Source organism: Halichoerus grypus, chromosome 3 (genome assembly GCF_964656455.1).
Source record: "Halichoerus grypus chromosome 3, mHalGry1.hap1.1, whole genome shotgun sequence".
NCBI lineage: Eukaryota > Metazoa > Chordata > Mammalia > Carnivora > Phocidae > Halichoerus > Halichoerus grypus.
The window spans coordinates 119,390,920-119,411,360 of NC_135714.1; the positions used below are offsets into that span (position 1 = coordinate 119,390,920).

A 20,441-nucleotide genomic window follows, 5' to 3' on the forward strand; every position below is an offset into this window, starting at 1 on the left:
AACCTCTCCCCTCTGTTACCAGAGCTCATTTAGCTGGAGAGAGGAAAACAAAGGTGCCTTCCAATTTAGATTGTTAAATGTGACCCTGGTCCCTTTCCCCTGTTAGACTGTGCGCATGGGTACATGTTAGGTCACAGGGCACGGGGTGTGAAACAAGGCAGGGCACAAGGCACTCTGTCGCACATACAGACAAGAAAATTCCATGGACATAAAAACACAGAAACCATATGTGTTTTCACCCTCTGACACCCCAACTCTAATAGACCATTGCAGTTTTCATAAATCCTCAGTTGTGGCCTGGCTGGCCACAACCCTCCCCTCACATTAGCTTCCCCACCTCCTTGACCCAACCTGGTTTATAAGGGCTTCACACAGCTTTGCTTTGTGTGGAGGGAGCAAAGGGGCAGTCAGTCACTGGGGCTGATTAAAGAAACACACACACACACACACACACAAAATGACGGTGCAGTGACTGCATAATAAAGCTTTGTAGATAAATAATAGTAAATACAAATTAAAGAAGCTCTCAAAAGATCAAGGCAAGAGTGTGGTAAAAAGAGGTTGGTGGGTGGGATAGCTATAAAGGCAAGGGATATAAAGGAAGATTAAGGGTTATAATAAAATACACGGACTGTAAAATCATCTTTATAGTCATATTCTCTGTGTCTTATATTCAGACATTCTCATATTCAGTATATTTTTTGACTTGTGATTCCCAAATCTCATTTTCACTAATGTTCTGCCAATAGGTGCTATATAATGCTCAAAACAAACTTAATTTTTAACAAGTAATATACATCTGTGGTCTTCACAGCATATGCTGACACTGCGGTGTGTTCAGAAAGCAGACCGATATAAGGGATCACGGGAAGGGAAGCAACATTTATGGAGGGCATATTATGTGTCTGGTAAGATGCTATATGCCTTATAAACATTTTCTCCTTTATTTCTCATTGCAACTCTGTGAGGTAGGTGTTTTTATTCTCATCATACAAATAAAGTTACAGATGCCAAGTGAGACTAAACAACTTGCTCAAGGACGTATACCTAGTGTGGCAGGCACGATTAGCTGTCTAGTGAATACTCCTCTTCCTTAACTCATTAGAGTCCTGATTGTATTTGAGGAGGAATTCCCAGCCTCCCTTGCAGCTAGAAGTAGCCATGTAACACAGTTCTGGCCAGTGAGATGCATGTGAAGTATGCTGGGAATCTGTGATTGGCTCTCTCTCTCTCTCTCGCTCTCTCTCTGCCCCCTCTCCTTGTCCCCTTTTTCTTTTTCCTGGAGCCAGAAGTGCAGATGTTAGGCCGGTGGTGGAGACACTACCTTAGGACCTTGAGAAGATAATAAATATGAGGATGAAAGCCACAGATGAGGGAAAAAGAAAGGAGGTGGGAAGTACCTGACATCATAGATCAGTTGCATTTCCTCTCACTTACCTATCTCTGGCTTATTACATGACGAAAATGAAACATATTTTTTATTATCTAATGTTTTTTATATAGACAATTGACATCTTATTAAGGGGTAGAGCTGGAATTGAAGCCTAAATCAAATATACCTAAGGACCTAGGTCATAACATGATACTTAATATGTTACCATATTATGATATACTGTGTTTCAGAGTGCCCACAGTCTAGAAAAGCCTTAGACAAAGGGATGAGTACAGTCTAATTTCTTCAGCTCATACCGAGACTCATAGCTTAGGTAGTTCTAGTTCCTTGGGCTGTTATGGAGTTTGGGGCTGGATCTCAGTCCAGAATCCAGGGAATTGGTTGGTTCTGATCTTCTGCGAGTTTTAGACTACTTACTAGTAAACCAGGAGAATCTGACTTTATTACTTGGGATAGCTCTAGGTCACACTGCATTTCTTTCTTTTTTTTTTTAAGAGTTATTTTTTTTTAAAGATTTTATTTGTTTATTTGAGAGAGAGAGGGAGAGAGAGAGAGTGCACAAGCAGGGGGAGCAGGAGAGGAAGAGGCAGGCTCCCCACTGAGCAGGGACCCCGATGCAGGGCTCGATCCCAGGACCCCAGGATCATGACCTGAGCTGAAAGCAGACACTTAACCACTGAGCCACCCAGGCACCCCAATCACACTGCATTTCTTAAGGGTATTCTGATGCAGACCCACATCACTATGGCAGCCCCAAATGGAAATATTCCAAGATGAGCTACTTGCCAAGTAACCCAGACAGTTTTATTTTGATGCATAGAGAAACAGTGTATCCTTTAGAAACAAAGGGTTGGTTCACAAATTGCAGTTAAGCATGGCAGATTGAATACATGTTTATCTCCACTCCTTTTCTACCTTACCTCCTTATCCTCCACAAAAATGACAAAAAAAAAAAAGAGATTTTTTTTTTAAAGAAAAAAACAAAGCTCTACATAGAGAGGATAGGAAAGGAGCCAAAAGCAGATATGAGATGTCAACATAATTATGGAAACTGGAAAGCTGATGAATGAGTGGTAGCTAATTTAGCAGAGTAGAAAAAGCTGAAATCTGAAGTTTCAATGGGGAAAAGCCAAGGAGAAGGGAACCAATGTATGTTAAGAACCTTAAAAAGCTCAGGGATGTGCACTCTGTGTGGCAGACACTATTGGAGGCATCAGATACCTCTGATGATAGGGTGTAGACGGGGCTAAAAAACAGGAGTGTTGGTTGAAAGTCTGTATAAGAAGGGTTAGACACTGAGACCCTTCTGTGCATGGCCATACCACTCTGCTTCCTCCTCCCTGAAAGGGTTGGTGGTTTCCTTTTTCAAGAAGTGGAAGCAGAGGGACTTGGCATATGGACGCAAAGCACAGCTGAAGGCTGGGGGGCGGGGGGGGGGAGGTTTGCTATACTGGCAACAGGGGAATTAAGTGGAAATCTACAGGTCAGTGGTGAGATAACCTTCCTCCACTCCAAACCTTTCTTCCACTTAGCTTCAAGAACGCTGGCAACCAGTCTTATATCTCCTAAACAGAAGATCAGTAGGTTCCTCCCCAGGGAAATTAACCAGTCTATGAGAAATGACTAACAGATTTTGGATGCCCCATGGCTGGGTTCCAGGCCAATCACCACCACTTGGAAGTCCTCACATATAAAAACAGGACTCCCAGTTACACTGTTAATATCTTCCTCTTAACAATGAATGTATAGGTATGAGGAAAGCCTCTAACACAAGATGCAGAGTCCAAACAAATAGAAAAGAGAAAACAGAGGACATAAAGGCAACAGGAGAATGGTTTAAAAAAATCATTAATATCAGAAAAAATTAATTAACTATAAATTATGAACAGGATGGTATATAAATATTTTAAAGGCAAAAATAAAACTTTTATAAATTAAAAACACGGTAGTAGAAATAATGTCAAACTAAAGGTTGTCAAACTAAAGTAGAAATAATGTCAAACTAAATAATGTTAAGAAATCTTTAGAAAAGTAGAATAAAAATCAAAGAGATGGAAAAATAGAAGAGAATAAGATAAGAAAAATGGGGGAATCAGTCCAGAAGGTATAGTATCCAAATAACATGAGTTCCAGAGAGAGAGAGACGAGAAAACAAAGTGGAGGAAATTATCGATGAAATCACATAAGAAAATTTCCCACAACTGAAGGACATGAACTTCCATATTGAAAAGGCCTAGAAAATTCCCTGAGCAATGAATACAAAAGGGACCACACTAGGATACATCATTGTGAAATTTCAGAAAGCCAAGAATTAAAAAAAAGACCCTCAAAGTTTCCCAAGGGTGGGAATTAGAAGAGCAATGGGCATTTTGGCAGCAATCCTTTGGAAGCCAGAAGAAAATGCATTAAGTGCTCAAAATTCCTCGTGAGAGTTATTTATAGCCTAGGATGCTACATCCAGTCAGATATGAGAGAAGAATAGAGCTATTTTCATACATGCAAGACCTCAAATATTTACCTTTCGTGTAAATTCATGAGTTCTCAGGCAGTGGTTAGAGGACATAGTCCACTAAAATGAGGACTAACCCAAGCTGGAGAAGACTTGGCTTCCATGAACAGGGGACCCGACATGGGAGCCAGGTGGAAAGGAGGCTCGGGATGCCAGCTCTGCAGCAGTCTTAGCACCAACCCACATGGGAGGAGAAAGACGAGGAGCTCCAGGATGAATAACTCCATGAAGAAATGGATTGATGACCTATGTTCGCAAAGGTACCGAGAGGAGATTTATACTGCTGATGAAGATTCTGTGAATGGCTTAAGGACAGGAACTTAAAAAATTAAGCAAGCGAACAGGGACACCTGGGTGGCTCAGTTGGTTAAGCATCTGCCTTCGGCTCGGGTCATGATCCCAGGTCCTGGGATCAAGTCCCGCATCGGGCTCCTTGCTCAGCAGGGAGCCTGCTTTTCCCTCTCCCACTCCCCCTGCTTGTGTTCCCTCAATCTCTGACAAATTAAAAAAAAAAAAATTAAGCAAACAAAGCAATACAGCCAACAACTGCAGGATATAAATGTAATCAAAGCCTACCATTTGGTTCAGCTATGAACAATTATCTACCACACTAGACACACACACACACACACACACACACACACACACACACACACACGAGGACTGATTTCACCAAGACTTGTGATACAACAATAATTGGGGACAAGGAGGAAGAGGAAGCATGTTTGAGAGGTAGAAGGGGTAAGTGAGCTGAATCCATATTTTCCGTGGTAAGGAGTCAAGGGGTAATATCTAAAACATGATAATCAAGAGATAACTGTAGAAACATGTTATTAAAAATACAGAGGTTCATGCCAGAAGAAACAGCTAAAATATTGTCAAGTTTTAGGGAACAGAAATCAGGAAGGGGAGAGGTGTAGGGCAGGACTGCTGTTTTCACCATACACACTTTACATAACTATGCAGCCACTCAAATTTTGAAACCGTATTACTCAGATAAAGATACCGACTGAAAAACAAAAGAGCAGACTAGTTCTCGCGGAGGGCCACTTAGTGTGTCTAATTCTCTGAGGCTTTGGAAGCCCTCCTGGGGTGGGGAGGGGTTTCTGTCCCAGGGGGTTCCATGCTAGCAGCACTGTGCCTAAGCTTCTCTGAGTCCTGATTTGTGGCTGTCGTTTAGATATGCCCCAATTGCAGGGAATGGTCATTCAGGTAACTGGAAGGCTAGAAAGCTGTACTTTTGAATGAAAGATAAAGAGGTCTGTTCTGTAACTTAGTGTCCACTCAGGTGTCCATAAAATGGATGGCCTATAAATTCAGAAACAAGGGAAGGTAAAATCCTGAGGTGCACTGTGCTTATTAAAATAAAACTCTTTTTATTTTCTCTCAGAACAGGCAATAAGACCTGTTGAATAATCATAGCCAACATTTATTGAGAGCTTATTATGTGCTAGACACTATTTTAAGCACTTTGTAGATATTAACTTAAATAATTCTCAGAACACTTCTACAAGATATGTACTATGATGTACGGATGAGAGGTAAAAGTCTCCATTTTACAGAAGGGGAAATTAAGACATGAAGAAATCAAGTAACTAGCCCAAGATTATATAAATGGCAGGGTGGGATTCCAAAAACCCAGGCTCTTAATTTACATCCATCTTTATAAGTTATAAAATTAATATAATTATCAGCACGTGGAGGCCTAGGTAGGAAAAGATATTTTGCATTAATGGTGTTTTTTTTTTTTTTTTTACAGGTAATATTCTGTTTGGTATACCCTTTCTATGGATTCTAGCGCAGGCTTCCAGAATTCAACTGGGATAAGGTTAAAAGTTTCAGTTCAAAACTGAAGTTTTCTCTGAAGCTGAGTTTCAGAAATCAGGTCAGGACTTCCTTCCTTGCCTACAATTCATCTTAGACCTCAGGAGATAAACAGCAGCTTGAGCAGTAACAGTAACCGTAAGGATGACGATGAGCATAATAAATAATACTTACAATGTTTGAACCCTTGTGCCACTAGGAAAAAAAAAAAAAAGACAGAAAATACTCATTGTATCTAATGGTAGAAATATCACATCTGTGCATATATTCACCTCAGCCCCAATATAATTCTTTTAAGACTGCCAAGCTCTGAGACCCAGAAATGGTGAGTCACTCCGGAGGGGCGGGAGGGTGGGGGGAACAAAGATAAAAATAGAGATGTTGATTGCATTGTTACTAATTCAGTTTAGCTCCAACAGCCCCAGCCTGGTGAGTCAACAGCAGTGACAAGAAGACACAAGCAAGAAAGAAGCACACTGCTCTGTGGGGCTGAGCAGAGGGGATGCAGAGGGCCACATGGGGAACCTCAAGCCAAAACAAGACCAACAGCATTGAGGCGGTGGTGTGAGTTCAAAAACAAACAAGTGGAAAGTGCTGAGGGATAAAATGGGCTCAGATCGATGAGCGGCAGTGCCACTGACCCTCTGGTAAAAGCTGCCTTTTGTAAGAATCCCCCGAATGTGGGGGATGGGGCCTGCGGACCGGGAACCTTGGAGGCCAACTTGCACCGTTCAAACAGCGTATTGTTTTCTCTGGGGTATAAGGCTTACTGTGATTCCAGACTTGTCGCCATGGCAGCGGTGGGGGAGGGAGGGAGGAAAGGAGGAACAGATGGGGGTCACCAAGGTCCTAATTCTCATGCAAGGGCCCCCATCGCGCTCCCCTCTCCCCTTGAGGAGTCCTCCATTGAGCTGCATCTTCTCTCACTACCCCAATGGCGTTGATCCAGTTCAACCTCATAGAGGTTTTCCAGGGCCTACCGTGTGTCAGTCTTTCACTTCTGATTAACATTAGCTTCCATTAAGATACTTTACCTCTGCTTGGTTATGAAAAACTGAAACAGGAAAAAGACCTACTTTCCTACTCTCAAAGTTTATCTTTTCCTATTCCCAAACCTAAATAGAGAGATAGGTTAAAGATATATAGCCTCTTGTATGTGGTATAATGAATGAATGTATATGGATCTGATTGTCACCCCTCATGCTAAACTTATATTATAATTACAACCTTATACTACACGAGGTAGTCTGTTAGCATCCTTAGAGTTACTGTGTGATGTCCTCCTCCCTCTATTCTCGCCTACCTGTAACACTACGAGGTCAATCTTCCTGAAACATACCTCTGCCATGATGTTACCCTGCCTGCCTTCAATGGTAATCCAGAGTTGTCAGCTTGGAATTCAAGATCTGCCATAGCCAGTCCCATCCCACCTACTAATCCTCCTCTGTCCTTCCAATGTTTCCATGTTCTTGGGAGGGTGTGAGAAGTAGAATGAGTGAATGGATGTATGAACAGATCCATAAATAAAAAATAAAACGGGCAAACAAACATCAGAAAACTCATTTCCAACTCTATCCTTTGGCTCATGCAGTTACCACAGGACTCCCCTCAAGAATCATTCTTTTCCCTGGCTTTCATCCATCCAGTTTCAATGAAGGTCTAATTCATATCTCAAAGGTTTCTCAAATTCAGTATTGAGAAATACATGATCTCCATGCTCTGTATCTCAGTGACTGGAACCACCACCGTCAATCAAGTTTCACAACCCAGAAAGCTAAGCTCCATCCTGACGCATCTCTCTCCCTCAGTCCCAAATTTCAAATTCGGTCAAAGCCCTTTTGCTGTCATCTCCTCAAGGTATCTCCATTCCACTCACTTCCTTTTGCTCCAGTAGCCTTCCACTCCATTTTATCAGTTTTCAAATTAGAGGACTGAAGTCTACTCAGTTCTCTATGTTGTGGTCAGAGGGATGTCTTCAAAATGCACATGTGATCATATCGCATGCCTAATTAAAACTCTTCTGTGGCTTTCCATGGCTTTTAGGACAGGGGCAGAATCCTTACCACAGGCCCTGAAGCAATCTGACCCAGGTGTATGTCCCAGGCTCCATCCACCCCACCATCCTCTTTGTGGGGCCTTCTGGAAGCTCCACTGGCTCGCCTAGCAAGCTTGCCATCTTTCTCCCAGCCTTGGGGCCTCACTACATGATTTCTTCTAGCTGGAATGCTCTGCCCTGGGTGCTCATCTGCTGGTGCAGTGGTTCTCAAACTTCAGGGTCCATCACAATTACCTGTAGGGATGGTTAAACCCCAAACACTGGGCCTCACCCCCAGAGTTTCTGGTTCAGTGGGTCTGGGGTGTGGCCTAATGATTTGCAATTCTAACAAGCAAGCCTCCAGGTGAGGCTGGTGTTGCTGGTCCTGGAACTACACTTTGAGAATCACTGCCCTAGCTACCTTCTTTTGCTTTTCTAGATTTCTGAGAAGTCTTCCCCGACTACTCTTCCACCTTCACTAGGCTCTAGACGTTCAAGGCCATCTATACACTTCCTTCACAGCACTGGCCCTCATCCTGTAATTACGTATCTGTGTGATTATTTCACGAATGTCCGTCTCTGTGTTACACTCCTGTGCATGAGGTTAGGGGCCATCTCTGTTTTGTTCAGCATTCTGTCCCCAGCTTCTACCTGGCACAGAGTGTGTGCTCAATAAACATTCGCTAAATGTGGACGGATCTCTTATATAATGTTTGCTCTAGTTAACTGAGGGCGTATCACTGTTCCTTCCTGTGATGGTTAATTTCATGTGTCAGCTGGACAGAGCTTAGAGATGCCCAGATAGCTGGTAAAACATTATTTCTGGGTGTGTCTATGAGGGTGTTTCTAGAAGAAATTAACATTTGAAACAGCGGGCTGAGTAAAGATGATCCCTCTCACCAAGGCAGGTGGGCATCATCCAGTGCATTGAGGGCCTGAATAGAACAAAATTTTTGGTGCAGGAAGGGCCAATTCGCTCTCTGCTTGAGCTGGGACATCCACGTCTCCTGCCCGTGGACTTTGGCACTCCTGGTTCTCAGGCCTTGGACTCGGACTGGGACTTAGATCATCAGCCCCTTGATCCTCAGGCCTTCAGATTCAGACTGAATTACTCCACCAGCTTTCCTGGTTCTCCAGCCTGCAGACGGCAGATTGTGGCACTTCTTGGCCTCCATTATCATGTGAGTGAATTCCTATAATAAATCTCTTCTGGTATATCATCTATTTATCTATCTATCTATCTATCTATCTATCTATCTATCTATCTATCTATCTTATTGCTTCTTTTCTCGAGAACACTATTATGCTTCTTATGTATGGCTATTTTACTTACAAGAAGCCCACCTCACTTCGGAGTTGATATATTCTAGAGCTTCCCTAGAATAAGAAAATCATCAAATACTCAAATACTGTTGAAGACCAGTGATAATTGGAGAAAATATGTCAGAGCCAGAAAAACTGTTTACAAAAGATACTAGCACCTATTGTGAGGCCCACTTTGCTGTGACTGAAATAAGCAGATGCCCAGCTATCCTGCACAAATAATGGCAACCACCAGGGAGCAGGGCCTCCTCCAAGGTGAGAGAGAGACAAGTTCTGCAGAGAAAGTATCTGCAGCGGCTCCCGGGTTTGCTGGTTATGACACTCCTCCAAGTCTTGGCTTCCTCTTGGTAAAATGCAGACATAATCATAGTACTTAAACCTCATAAGGTTGTTGGGATGATCAGAAGAGATATTATGTGGAAATAGTTTAGTGCAATGCCTAGAATGTAGCCAATACTAGAAAATGTTAGCCATTATCATGGGTTGGTATTACAGTAGCCTTCCTAATGTGGGTCTTTTAGGATTAGTCTAATTTAAAATATTCTGCCCCCAGACAGGACAGACATTTTTTTTTTTGTCAGGAAAGCATGGTTGCACATGTGACCTCTATCAAACATCTTAATATTTATATACTATCTTGTATTTTAATTAATTCAGCAAACACGTATTAAGCGACTACTGCATGTGGTCATTTGGCTTGGCATCAGGGGCACTTATAGATGAATAACAATCTTACAGGGGAGAGAAACATAAATAACCAACTAAAATGTAAAGGCGGAATGAAATAAACACTGTGAAGGCACCCATAAAAATCTACAGGTATGGCAAGGAAGGTCAGATCATTTCTGACTGAGGTGGTGTCTGATTCGACCCGGGAAGCAGAGTGTGATCTCGATGAGCAGAGAAGCAGAGCGTTTCAGGCCATTCCAGGCCTGAGGGACATCATGAGAGAGAGAGGAAGCTGGGAGGGCATCTGGGGTCAGGTTATATATAATCTTGAATGTAATGCTAAGAAGTTAGCGTTTTGCTCCATAGGTGACATGGTTCCAAGTGTATCCTCTATTTGAAGCGGCTCAATATTTTGTCATTTTTTCCCTCAGGTTTGACTTAGGGAAGACTGGCGTGATGTCCACAGTCATTTGATTGGCTGGATTTGCAAGAATAGCCTTCCATTTGCCTCCACCTCTTTAAGGACATTTTCTTCCACTTGGGCTATATTGCCAAAAAGTAAGTGGTCACAGGTAGTTATGACTATTTCTGAACATCCAAGTGTTCTCAGCGATAGGATTAATTATGAAAGCAGGATTGGCATAAATATTGAGATACAAGGAGGTAGCTTTCTTACAAATTCTTGACTCAGATGTTTCTCCACTCTAATCCTACCGAGGTTTGAAGAGTTTCTTCAACTGATTCTGAGGGTTTACCTTTGATATTTTATGTCAAAATTAGGGGACACACAGAGTCCTCCTTTTCAGCTGTTTTCCTACGTGTTGAACAATCTGCTCATTTTCTTCTCCTCCAACTCCTCTGGTAAGAGAATATTTTGATGACTTGGACTTTCTCATTTGGGCAATGGTGCTGTGCTCAGCACTCCAATACCCTAACTTTCTCCCTCTCTTTCACTTCTAGTATAATGAAGAAATGACCTCTCCATCCACAGGGATGTGGCAGATATGACACATGCATTCAGGTCAGCAGTGCAAATCTCCAACACGGCCATTTTTCTCATCGGGAAAATGTCTGTCAGCCCCTTGACCAACTTATTTGGAGATCTTGGCAACGAAGGGGCTGTTAAGCAAATGGCACAGAAACCTCTGCTTCTCTTTGAAAGAGACTGCTTTTGAAGGGACATGAAACTGCAAAAATACTGGCTTGTATTAGAATATAACTTCACGTTAAATGTGTTTTCAGGGAAAGACGAAAATTGAAGAGAAACCTGAAGTCATTTCAAGACTGATGCTGAGCTATCCTATCACTCATTTCCCTGGAACTTAGGCTGATGAGACAAAGTATCTCTTCCGTTGTCACAATTTTCTCTAGGTTATTTCTGAAAAGCTTTACTCTGGCTTCAGGGATGGGAAAACAGCAACAACAACAAAACCTTGTTCTCCATGTCACTAAGCCAAAAATTCAATCTCAAGTTGTTTACATTCTCAATTTCCTTAAAATATTGGGATCATATATAGTTCTTTATTCTGCATATTTTCACTTATTATATCAGGGGCGTTCCCCAAGTTCTTAAACACTCTTCTAAAATACTTTAATAGCTTTGAAATATTCTTTCAGTTGAGTGTACCATAATTTGTTTAACAGGTCCTCTATTTTTGGGCATACAGTTATTTTTTGTAATTTTTTACCACTAAATAATGCTGTCATAATAATGCCAAATAACATCCATATATATATGTATTTTTTTCTTTCATCTCATCTCTGATCATGTTGTTAACATAAATTTCCTTAAGTATAATCGCTGGGCCAAGGGATAGGAGTACCCTTGAGGACTTCTCTCCACAGACTGCTAAATTGTTCTATGCCTATTTCCCATGTGTAAAATGTTTGGTGACACTGCTTGAAGGTTTCTATGAGAAAACCCATTATCAAATTGACTGGAAGCAGCAATTTCTGTTATCAAAGTAAATCTATTGTTATCATTATCGGAATGGATTATTTTGTTTGCCTGAACGGAGCTGATCACTGAGTTTCACTTTAAGTTAATTAGATGAACTATCAATTGCAAAGGTTGTGAAACACATGTATTAGGCAACAAGCTAATCGAAGGAAGCAAGGCCCTGCTGCAAGGCCTGTCTTTCTACCACCCACCAGCCAGAACAACAGCAGAGGCCGAGAGCAGGGGAGTCAGGGAACGTGGCCTGGCTGGTAGATGTGCCATTTCTGAGTTCAAAGCCTGACTCTGTACCCTGACTCTGGTAGCTGGGTGACTGGGAGCTAGGCTCCTTTTTCTCCTCTATGTAATGTGGGTAATAGTGCCTCAATTCGAAGGACGTGCAAGGATTACGTGGGATAAGACACTCACCACAGTACCAGGTGAATGGTAAGCATCCAGGAAGTACTTATTTTTTAAAATTATTAATTCCAAGCTCACAATTGCCTATGGAACTTCAGTATTTGGAGAGTAGATGAAATGGGATATAAACCATCTAATTGGGACCAGAAGTTTCTAAACTTCACACAGCTTTCTTAGCCTTCTGTGTTGGTAAGGCCATTGAAAGTCAAGATCATCGTCATCATCAGCATCATGGTGGTAAACAAGGCAGTAGAGGCCTCAGAGACAAGGGCTCCAGGAGACGAGCCTCCCACTCTGCGCTTGGTGATTTTCTCTCTTCCTTTTATTTATTTATTTATTTTTAAGATTTTATTTATTATTTGAGAGACAGAGAGAGAGAGAGAGGGAGCACACATGAGCAGGAGGAAGAGCAGAGGGACAGGGACAAGCCATACGCCACTTTGAGCATGGAGCCCGACATGGAGCTCCATCTCACAACCCTGAGACCATGATCTGAGCCGAAGTCAAGATCGGATGCTTAACTGACTGAGCCACCTGGGTGCCCCTGGTGCTGACTTTCTAGTGTGTGTTCTGGGCCTCAGGCTTCCTGCCAGCCCCACTCTGCCTCTTTGGGCAACAGGTTTGTGGGAGGAAAAATCAGGCCTTATGCTTTTGAGTCTCAGGAGTGCCCCTCTTGGCCCCAGACATATGGGCAGGGCATTTCTGCCAGGGTAAATGTTCTCCACACTTAAGCACAGTATCTGCTCCATCAGAAAGTGGGCTTCGTTTGAATCCATTCCTTCCTTTTGCCGACCACAAGCAAAAAGGAAGCAGCTGCAGAAGTACACACAGACGTTGGGGCCTCGGCAAGATGGCAGCCTGCATGGGGGGGAGGTATGGGCCCGCTTCAGTGATCTGCTCCACATCTAAACCCTAAGCAGGCAGGAAGCTAGGAATTCTAATTCCAGTCCCAGGTAAGGAGTGGGAAAGAATAATCAGAACTCCATCTGCTTCGCTTTTCAACCAAATCGATGCCATCATCTTTACAGGGATGCAGCAAGCACAGCCCTGACTCTGAGGAACGGAAGAAATGGTTGGCTACGATCTCTCCCCAAAGTGCTCTAAAATCAGGCAGGGGCGTGGGTGTACGGGTCTGTGACTTGAATCTTTCCTATTTAGCTGCAGGTGTAGAACACATGCAGGGACAAAAACAACAACAACAACAACCACAACAACAAAAAACAAAACCAAAAAACAAAAAAAACACCATAGTTTTAAAATGAATAAAATGGACCAAACAGGGAAAACTTGGATATTTTATAGTTTTGTCTTTGGGATGTCAGTGGTGTTAGGAAACTCGTAATGCTGGCTTACTCCTTCTTAGAACATCAGTAAATGATTCCTCATCATCGAGGTCAGCCACATTTGAACACCCGTACCTCGTGATTCCATGAATATGCTCAGCATCGGGAAAAGGTAAGTTTCACACCGCAGGTTACATGAGGGACCACTGGCAATGGCTGAAAAGATACCCAAAAGTCCAGCTGGGAATCCTGAACTGAACTGGTCCTGCTGAGGCTAGCCCTCCACCCCAAGAGGGGACCTTAACCATCCTTCGCCTGGGTCATACCTCTCGCGGCTCTGCGTGTGAGTGTTGACCTTCCCTATCCTTGGCCTTTGTGTGTGGGCTCTGCTCAGGTGGGAGGCAGTAAGTAGTACAGGAGTGGGATTTAAGGCATCAGCAGCTCATGAACCCATTGCCCAAGACCTTCACTCGACCTTCTGTTAAATTCACTAAACAAGGAGGTCATTAGACGGACGTGGTTCTAATACCTCGACAGCCTAAGGAAACAAACAAAAACCTAAGTCTGTAAAGGTCTCATGGAGAAATCAAAACCTAAGGACAACCAATCAAAAATAGCCAACTGGGCTTTTCCAAATAAGTTACAGCCAATCAAATAATGTCCTTGCTTTGCCTCTGCCTTTTCTCTATTCTTTGTAAGTCTTTCCCCTTAGTTCTGTCTGCTGAGCACTCCTAACGATTTCTGGTTTGGTGCTACCCATTTGAATTGATTTTTGCTCAAATAAATTCTTAAAAAAAATCTTAATATGCCTCAGTTTATCTCTTAACATCTCCTTCACCCTGCTCTACTTTTTCTTTTTTCCATAGCACTTACAACTAACACACTATACACTTTACACTTACTTATTATGTTGAATGTCCGCTAGAACAGAATGTAAGCTGCGCGAGGGCAGGCGTCGTTATCTTTTTGGTACACAGATATTTTAAGCATTTAGAACAAAAGTGGCTGGTACACAACAGGTACTCAATAAATATTTGTTTCATAAATAAGCCATTCCAATTTAGATTCTAGTTAAGCAATTGGTAAGTCCAGGGGCCAAGACCCATTCTTCTATTTGAAATAATTACCCCCACCTTCTCACCCCTCAGGCTCAAAGCCGCTCCTGGCATCCACAAAGCAGTTAGCTCTGACATTGGCAAACAATTACTGTCACTTGGTAAAATTGAGGAGGAAGTAAAATATTTACTGAAGCAGAAACTCTGGGGGGCAGTAGCCTGGGTTGTTTTCAGTTAACTAATGATGCCCATTGACACCCCACACCCACCTCGGTATTTATTTCAGAAGCAAAACAAACAAGTGTATGATTTCGATCTGTGATTCAAGAATATTCAAGGTTTTAGTTAAATCTACACATTGCTCATCGTGCCACTAACTAAAATGAGAAAAGATTCTTGCTTCAATGGCTTTCCATCCTCAGAATGCCTCCTACATTTGTTTTCAGTACATGCTTAAGAATGGTCTTGAAAGTACGCAAGAGAAGAGAGGACAAAAATAAAATTATACTGAAGCTGGGATCTCTCAGTCTCTTCCAGTTGCTGAGCAGCAGAATTAGGGCAAATATGTATCTTTTTTGTCCAAACCAGGACAAGTGGCATAAACTGGGACATCTTGGGCAGATTGTACATACGGTTGTCTTAGATATACTCAGCTTCTATCACATTCGAAGATGGGAAAGGGCTGGCAAAGATTAGGGCATCTGAAAAGTCAAAGGTTCTGTGGTTTGCATCCTCGGTTTGAATTCAAGGGTCACAGATGTTGATCAAAATATTCACATTGCCAATTTACACGACTTTCACTAGTTTGTAAGTATCAGGCGAGAGTGTTCAATAAATGACCTAGCAAATTAATCTATTTCCCCCAATTAGTTTCTGACTCTTTAGCATGACAATATCAGTTACCCTGTTCAAGCAAAGGCCAGGCAAGCTGTGGAGCTGACGCATTCTGATTCCTCCTCGGAGAAGCATCTGTCTACTTACCGGTCCTCGCCATCCCCCACCCCCCCCTGCCCCGCCCCTGGCCATCGCACCGTCCCCTCCTTGTTCCAACCAGGCCCCTATTTTTCAGTTCTTGCAGTACAATCAGAAGAAGTGAAAGAAGACCCTGATTTTCCAGAGGGACATGGCAGTCTGAAAAGGTAAAGATGTCTTCAACATCATTAGCAGTTCATCTTCTAAAACCTCAGGGCAGCCTCTAGGCAGCCCCTCCTGCAAACCAGCCCCCCCCACTCCCCCAGCCACTCCTCTCTTTTGGTGTCGGCTTATCAAATTAATGAAGCCTATCTAGACGGGGAGGAAGTTGGGGCAGAAGACTGGCTTAAGAGCGATTCAAAGCAAGCCCCTCCTTCCCTTTAAAAAAGAAGTACGAATAATCGGGGGGGGGGGGGTGCGTGTGACCAGAATTTCTTTCTTTCAGAATGAGAAGAGAACGGGAAAGGGTGTTGGGGGTGGGGTGGGCTGGGGGGTTGCTCCTAGATTGTCTCCTGGTTCCCTGAAGGAGGAGATGTCTATTTACTTTCCCTGACTGAACATTTGCATGTTAAAAAGGCGCAGTTCCTTTGTGGGCAGGATTTACCAGGGCCGCATTTTCTACTTGACAGAACAGAGTGCTGGGCTGGGGCTCCAGGTAAAGGATAAAGCAACTTCCTGACGTTTCCTCTCACCTTTTTATAAGACAGTGCCCTCCCTCACACAGAGTCTCAGGGAGGCCAGGGTGGGATTTCTGCGACACTGTTTCTGGGGCGGGGGGGGGGGGGCCCACAGGAGACAGATCCCACCCAGCGGCCGTGGGCTGTGAGTGCCATTAGACCCTCCCCATTCCCCCAGATCCGGAGAGGCAATTTTCAGCGCGAGGTACAAAACACATCAACATCTCTCATCACGTCACTGACCTAAATATAGACAATGACTTCAAGGGGGAAGAAAGTTGCACATTCTTTTATACCTGCAAATGCAGAAGAGCTCTTCAAACCAGCACTGGCCGTGAGGAACAATAGAGAACCAGTCCGATGTGAAGGGAGAAGAGAGGAGAGAAGGGTGTTCTAGAATGAGGGCTGTGATAAGGCCATGACAGATTCTCAGCTAAACATCAATCCTCATTTGTAACCTGGGGCCCCGCGATATGGCCCTGGGGGTGGTTTTGTGGCCCTTGTCAGCTTTTCCAGGGGGAGTTCAGGGGGGGAGGAAGGGGGCATGTGCCCTGGATCTGCCAGTCTGGTCTCTTCACTGGGTCAGGCAGGTCTCTGAGTCAAAGAAAGGGGCCACTTGACTGAGAAGCCATTTCCTTCCCATCGCAGAAGAGCGTGCTGTTGGTTTCTTTGTTGGTCTCAAGCGGAACAGCCGTCCCTGGCAGCCACTTTTAGCCTTCCCTGATCCCAGCCTGCCACTTGAGCATCCTGACTCAAATTTTAGGCAAAACTCACAGAGGACTGGAAAGCTGATGTGGGTCAGCTCACTCGTTTGCGCCATGAGGGGCGTCCAGAAGGATTACTTTTCCCTCATAGTATGAACTCGCACTTGGGTAGAGTCTTTTAATGTTACATAAGAGTGCTTACCTTTTTATTAACTTGGGGATTATTCACCTGCTGGGTGAACAGAAGGGCCTTATTAGAAGCTTTTATGAACACGAATCCTATAATGAGGGACCTTGAGAAAGATACCTGAACAAAACACTAAGTATGGAGAAAACGGGTGTTGTCAGCAATTAGGACACGACTGTGGGTAATCAATCGCTGAGGAGAAGTCACATGTCTCTCACATATTTCTACTGCCCTTCCTGTTCACTCAGACAACTATCTGCATAAGAACAGCCTGTGTGGAGGCTCCCTGAGTAACATAATTGCCTGCTGTTAAGGAACCAGCAAGCACTCCAGGCTTAAGCTGTCCACAACTCCAGTATTTAGGCTGAAACACAAACTCATGCTCTTTTGTGTTAGCAAAGCGTCCACGAATGCAGCCATCGGTTTGTTTCTTCAGAGAGCACATATGTGACCATTGTAGGAACATATTATATCCTCACAAAAAGAGCCTTATCCTTTGGAAAAATAATAATGGAAAATCACAGAAAGAACACATCTTATACAAGATCATAAAAGGAAGCTAAAGGCACCACTACGAATGAAATAAAATGAAAACAGTGAAAAGAATCCCAATGAGAGTGGAGGACAAAAAAGATAGTAAACCAGAAGCTCTAGTTGAACACAACAATGAGGAAAGGTTTTGGCTAAGGCAGACCCGTATGTGCCCAAGATGAGTACCATCTCTGTGCAGGACAGTCTGGATAGCGACATCTCTGCCGCTTCCTGGCACGGGGAACCCTGTGGGGCTCACTGCTCTTTTAAAATGTGACGCTGAATCAGAGCACGGAAACCAGGGGGCTACACGGCCTCAGAATCAAAGACACTTGAAGGGTGACAGAAAAAACGGTTCTGGATTTCAAATACCAGTTTTAGGTTATCATAACCAGAACAGGACTCTAGATGCTTTATGATTTGTTAAAAAAAAAAAAAAAGAGAGAGAGAGAGAGATTCGCAGCAATGCTCTCCTTCAACAAAGACTGAATGCTGATAGTTTCTAAAAAAACACTGGGGGGAAGTTACTTGGAGATCCTGACACAGTAACAGGGCAGTCTTTCCAGAAAGTTTGCTTTTACTGGGGTTCTGCTTCTCCACACAGTCCCTTGGAAGTACCCTCTTTGAGATAGGTACATGCAATTAAAAATTACCAGCGACTAGAGGGGAAAAAAATAGACAATAATTTGGTCAAGAAGAAATATGCCCAGAGCCATTTTTTTCCAATCCAATATCTTCGTTAATTAAGCATTTTCCAACCTATGCTGAGAATACTAATAGTAATCTAATACTATACTACTCATTACTAATAAAACATATTTATGAAATGGAAATACAATGTGCCTATTTCCAAAATGTGGTTATAAATGACTTACTCTAAGCCACAATTTAAAATGGTTTGAGAAATGAGTCTTTAATAAAGAATTGATGAGGATGATGACTGCTGATAATAATTCTATTTGGTGAGATTATGTGGTTTGCTATGGCAATTTGAGCTGAGGTGATTGCCTCAAAATTTACTGCAAGTAACTAATATAGGGAAATTTAATTGATGATAAATACAGCGGTGGTATGTCAACTCTTGAAAAAGTGAGCATGTAATTGAAGAAGGCCAGCATCGTCTTGCCTGCTGATTATATTCAGTCATTATGGTGCTGTCAGGATGTTATTTGTCTGACATATCTGCACACAGTAGGGATTTAAAAAGTGAGTGAATAAGCACCTATAATTATTCCTCAATGTGGGTTCCTATATGCAATTATAGTTAATCATAAGCCCATTAACATTTAGAAAAAAACAATTACAATACGGCTTAGGATAGAGCCATGATGGTATTTGTAACAGTCAGTGAAGTAGATGTTCAGCATGCTCAGACAGCTTTGACACTAGGACACCCGGATCTGCCTGAGCTTTTTGAAAGGGGGACAGAGACTACCAACAAACCACTGCTGCCGTGGTATCACTACACTAATAGGTCAGGGTGTCTTGACTTGAGCAAAGCACTTGACATAACCTCTTTCACTGTTCTTTTGAACGAAGAGAGTTAAGTGTCCTAGCAGGTCTGTAGAACTATCATACACACATATAATCTTACTAAATACTAAGTACCGTCCTGGATGGTGAAACACCACAGTAAAGGAAAACCCTGACCATCATGGAGTTGAGAGTCTAGGGAGGGCAAACAAATGAACCACCAGTTAGATGCCACATAATAAAGGATACATATTGCGGTAACAGTGTGGTGTAGGTGCTTCAAGGGGATGAAAGTTGACTGTGGGCCAGAGAAGGCTTTGCAGAAGACGCAATTCTCTTTTCCTTAAAGTATATTTTGATTGCTGATGAATTATGGTCTCTATGTATAATCTAAAACCAAACCAAACCAAAAGAACACAAGGAGCGTTGGCTTCAAGGATTGGTTATGGGGTGGAACTCCTCGGCTAGGCCCCTCCCTCATGATCCTGACAGAGGCGATTCTTTTTTTGTTTGTTGGTTTTGCTTTCACCAGAAATACTTCTGTTTCTGTTTTTACTCTTCTTGACTCTGTCCATTGGCGTGTATATTTTTCCTTTTTCTTTTCCTTTCTCCCCCATCCCTGTTTTAGTGAGATATAATTGACCTACAGCACTGGATAAGATGAAGATGCACAGCATAATGATTTAATTTACATTGTGAAATTATTACCAACTTACCAAGTAAGTTTAGTTAACACCTATCATTTCATAAGATATTGAAAAAGAAAGAAGGAAAAAAAAGGTTTTTTTTCCCCTTGTGATGAGTACTCTTGGTACCTACTCTCTTAACAACTTTGATATTTACCATACAGCAGCGTTAGCTCTAGGCCTCACGTTGTATGTTACATCCCTAGCACTTATTTATCTTACTACTATAAGTTTTATCTTTTGATCACCTTCCTCCAATTCCTCCACCCCCTCAGCCCCACCTATCTATGAAGTGGTGCTTGCCTTAAGCCTTTAAGGACAAACAGAAGTTTATGAGTCAGAGAAAGTGGGGCCAAAGCCTTCCAGGCGGAGAAATGGCCAACATGAAGACATGAAGAACAGTTGTATTTGAGGAACTGCTGTGGGGGGTCCCAGAGGATGCCTGAGCGAGGGAAAGGAGATGAGGCTGTGAAGGTTGACAGGGGGCAGATGATGAAGTTGGATGATGTATCAAGGGGTCTGGATTCTACTGTGTGGTGATGGACAACCCCTGGAGAAATTTTGTTCTCCATTTGTATGAGTGATTTGTATACTGGTTTAGTGAGAAGAAAGAATGACAATTACAAGAAAAAAAAAATAAAGCTTAGCAGGCCAGGAAAGATGAGTATTAATACTTGAATACACAGATTCACAAATAAAACTGCTCTTGTACAGCGCTGGGAAAGTCTTGTCTAAATGTGGTTCATATTAAAAGATTTAAGGCT

At 42.7% G+C, this 20,441-nt stretch overlaps 1 protein-coding gene and 2 long non-coding RNA genes across 6 annotated transcripts in view; 2 read left to right on the forward strand and 1 right to left on the reverse strand.

Annotated features, from left to right (window-relative positions):
* The window catches only part of LOC144381378 (uncharacterized), a 48,962-nt gene extending 43,160 nt beyond the window's left edge, over nt 1–5,802 (forward strand). Inside the window, exon 3 of the long non-coding RNA XR_013446472.1 lies at nt 5,662–5,802. This is a non-coding gene — a long non-coding RNA (uncharacterized LOC144381378). The remainder of the gene's footprint in view (nt 1–5,661) is intronic.
* Nucleotides 1–20,441, reverse strand: part of MAML3 (mastermind like transcriptional coactivator 3) — a 395,961-nt gene that overhangs the window by 87,913 nt on the left and 287,607 nt on the right. The gene's annotated exons all lie outside the window — the stretch shown is intronic.
* On the forward strand, nt 5,834–11,727 carry LOC118527233 (uncharacterized). Of its 3 annotated transcripts, XR_013446470.1 has the most exons (5): nt 5,834–6,051; nt 6,132–8,942; nt 10,185–10,311; nt 10,472–10,614; nt 10,714–11,727. It is a non-coding gene; the product is annotated as an uncharacterized LOC118527233 (long non-coding RNA). The 3 variants fall into 3 exon arrangements; XR_013446469.1 differs by having other exon boundaries at nt 10,185–10,614; XR_013446471.1 differs by having other exon boundaries at nt 6,146–8,942; nt 10,185–10,614.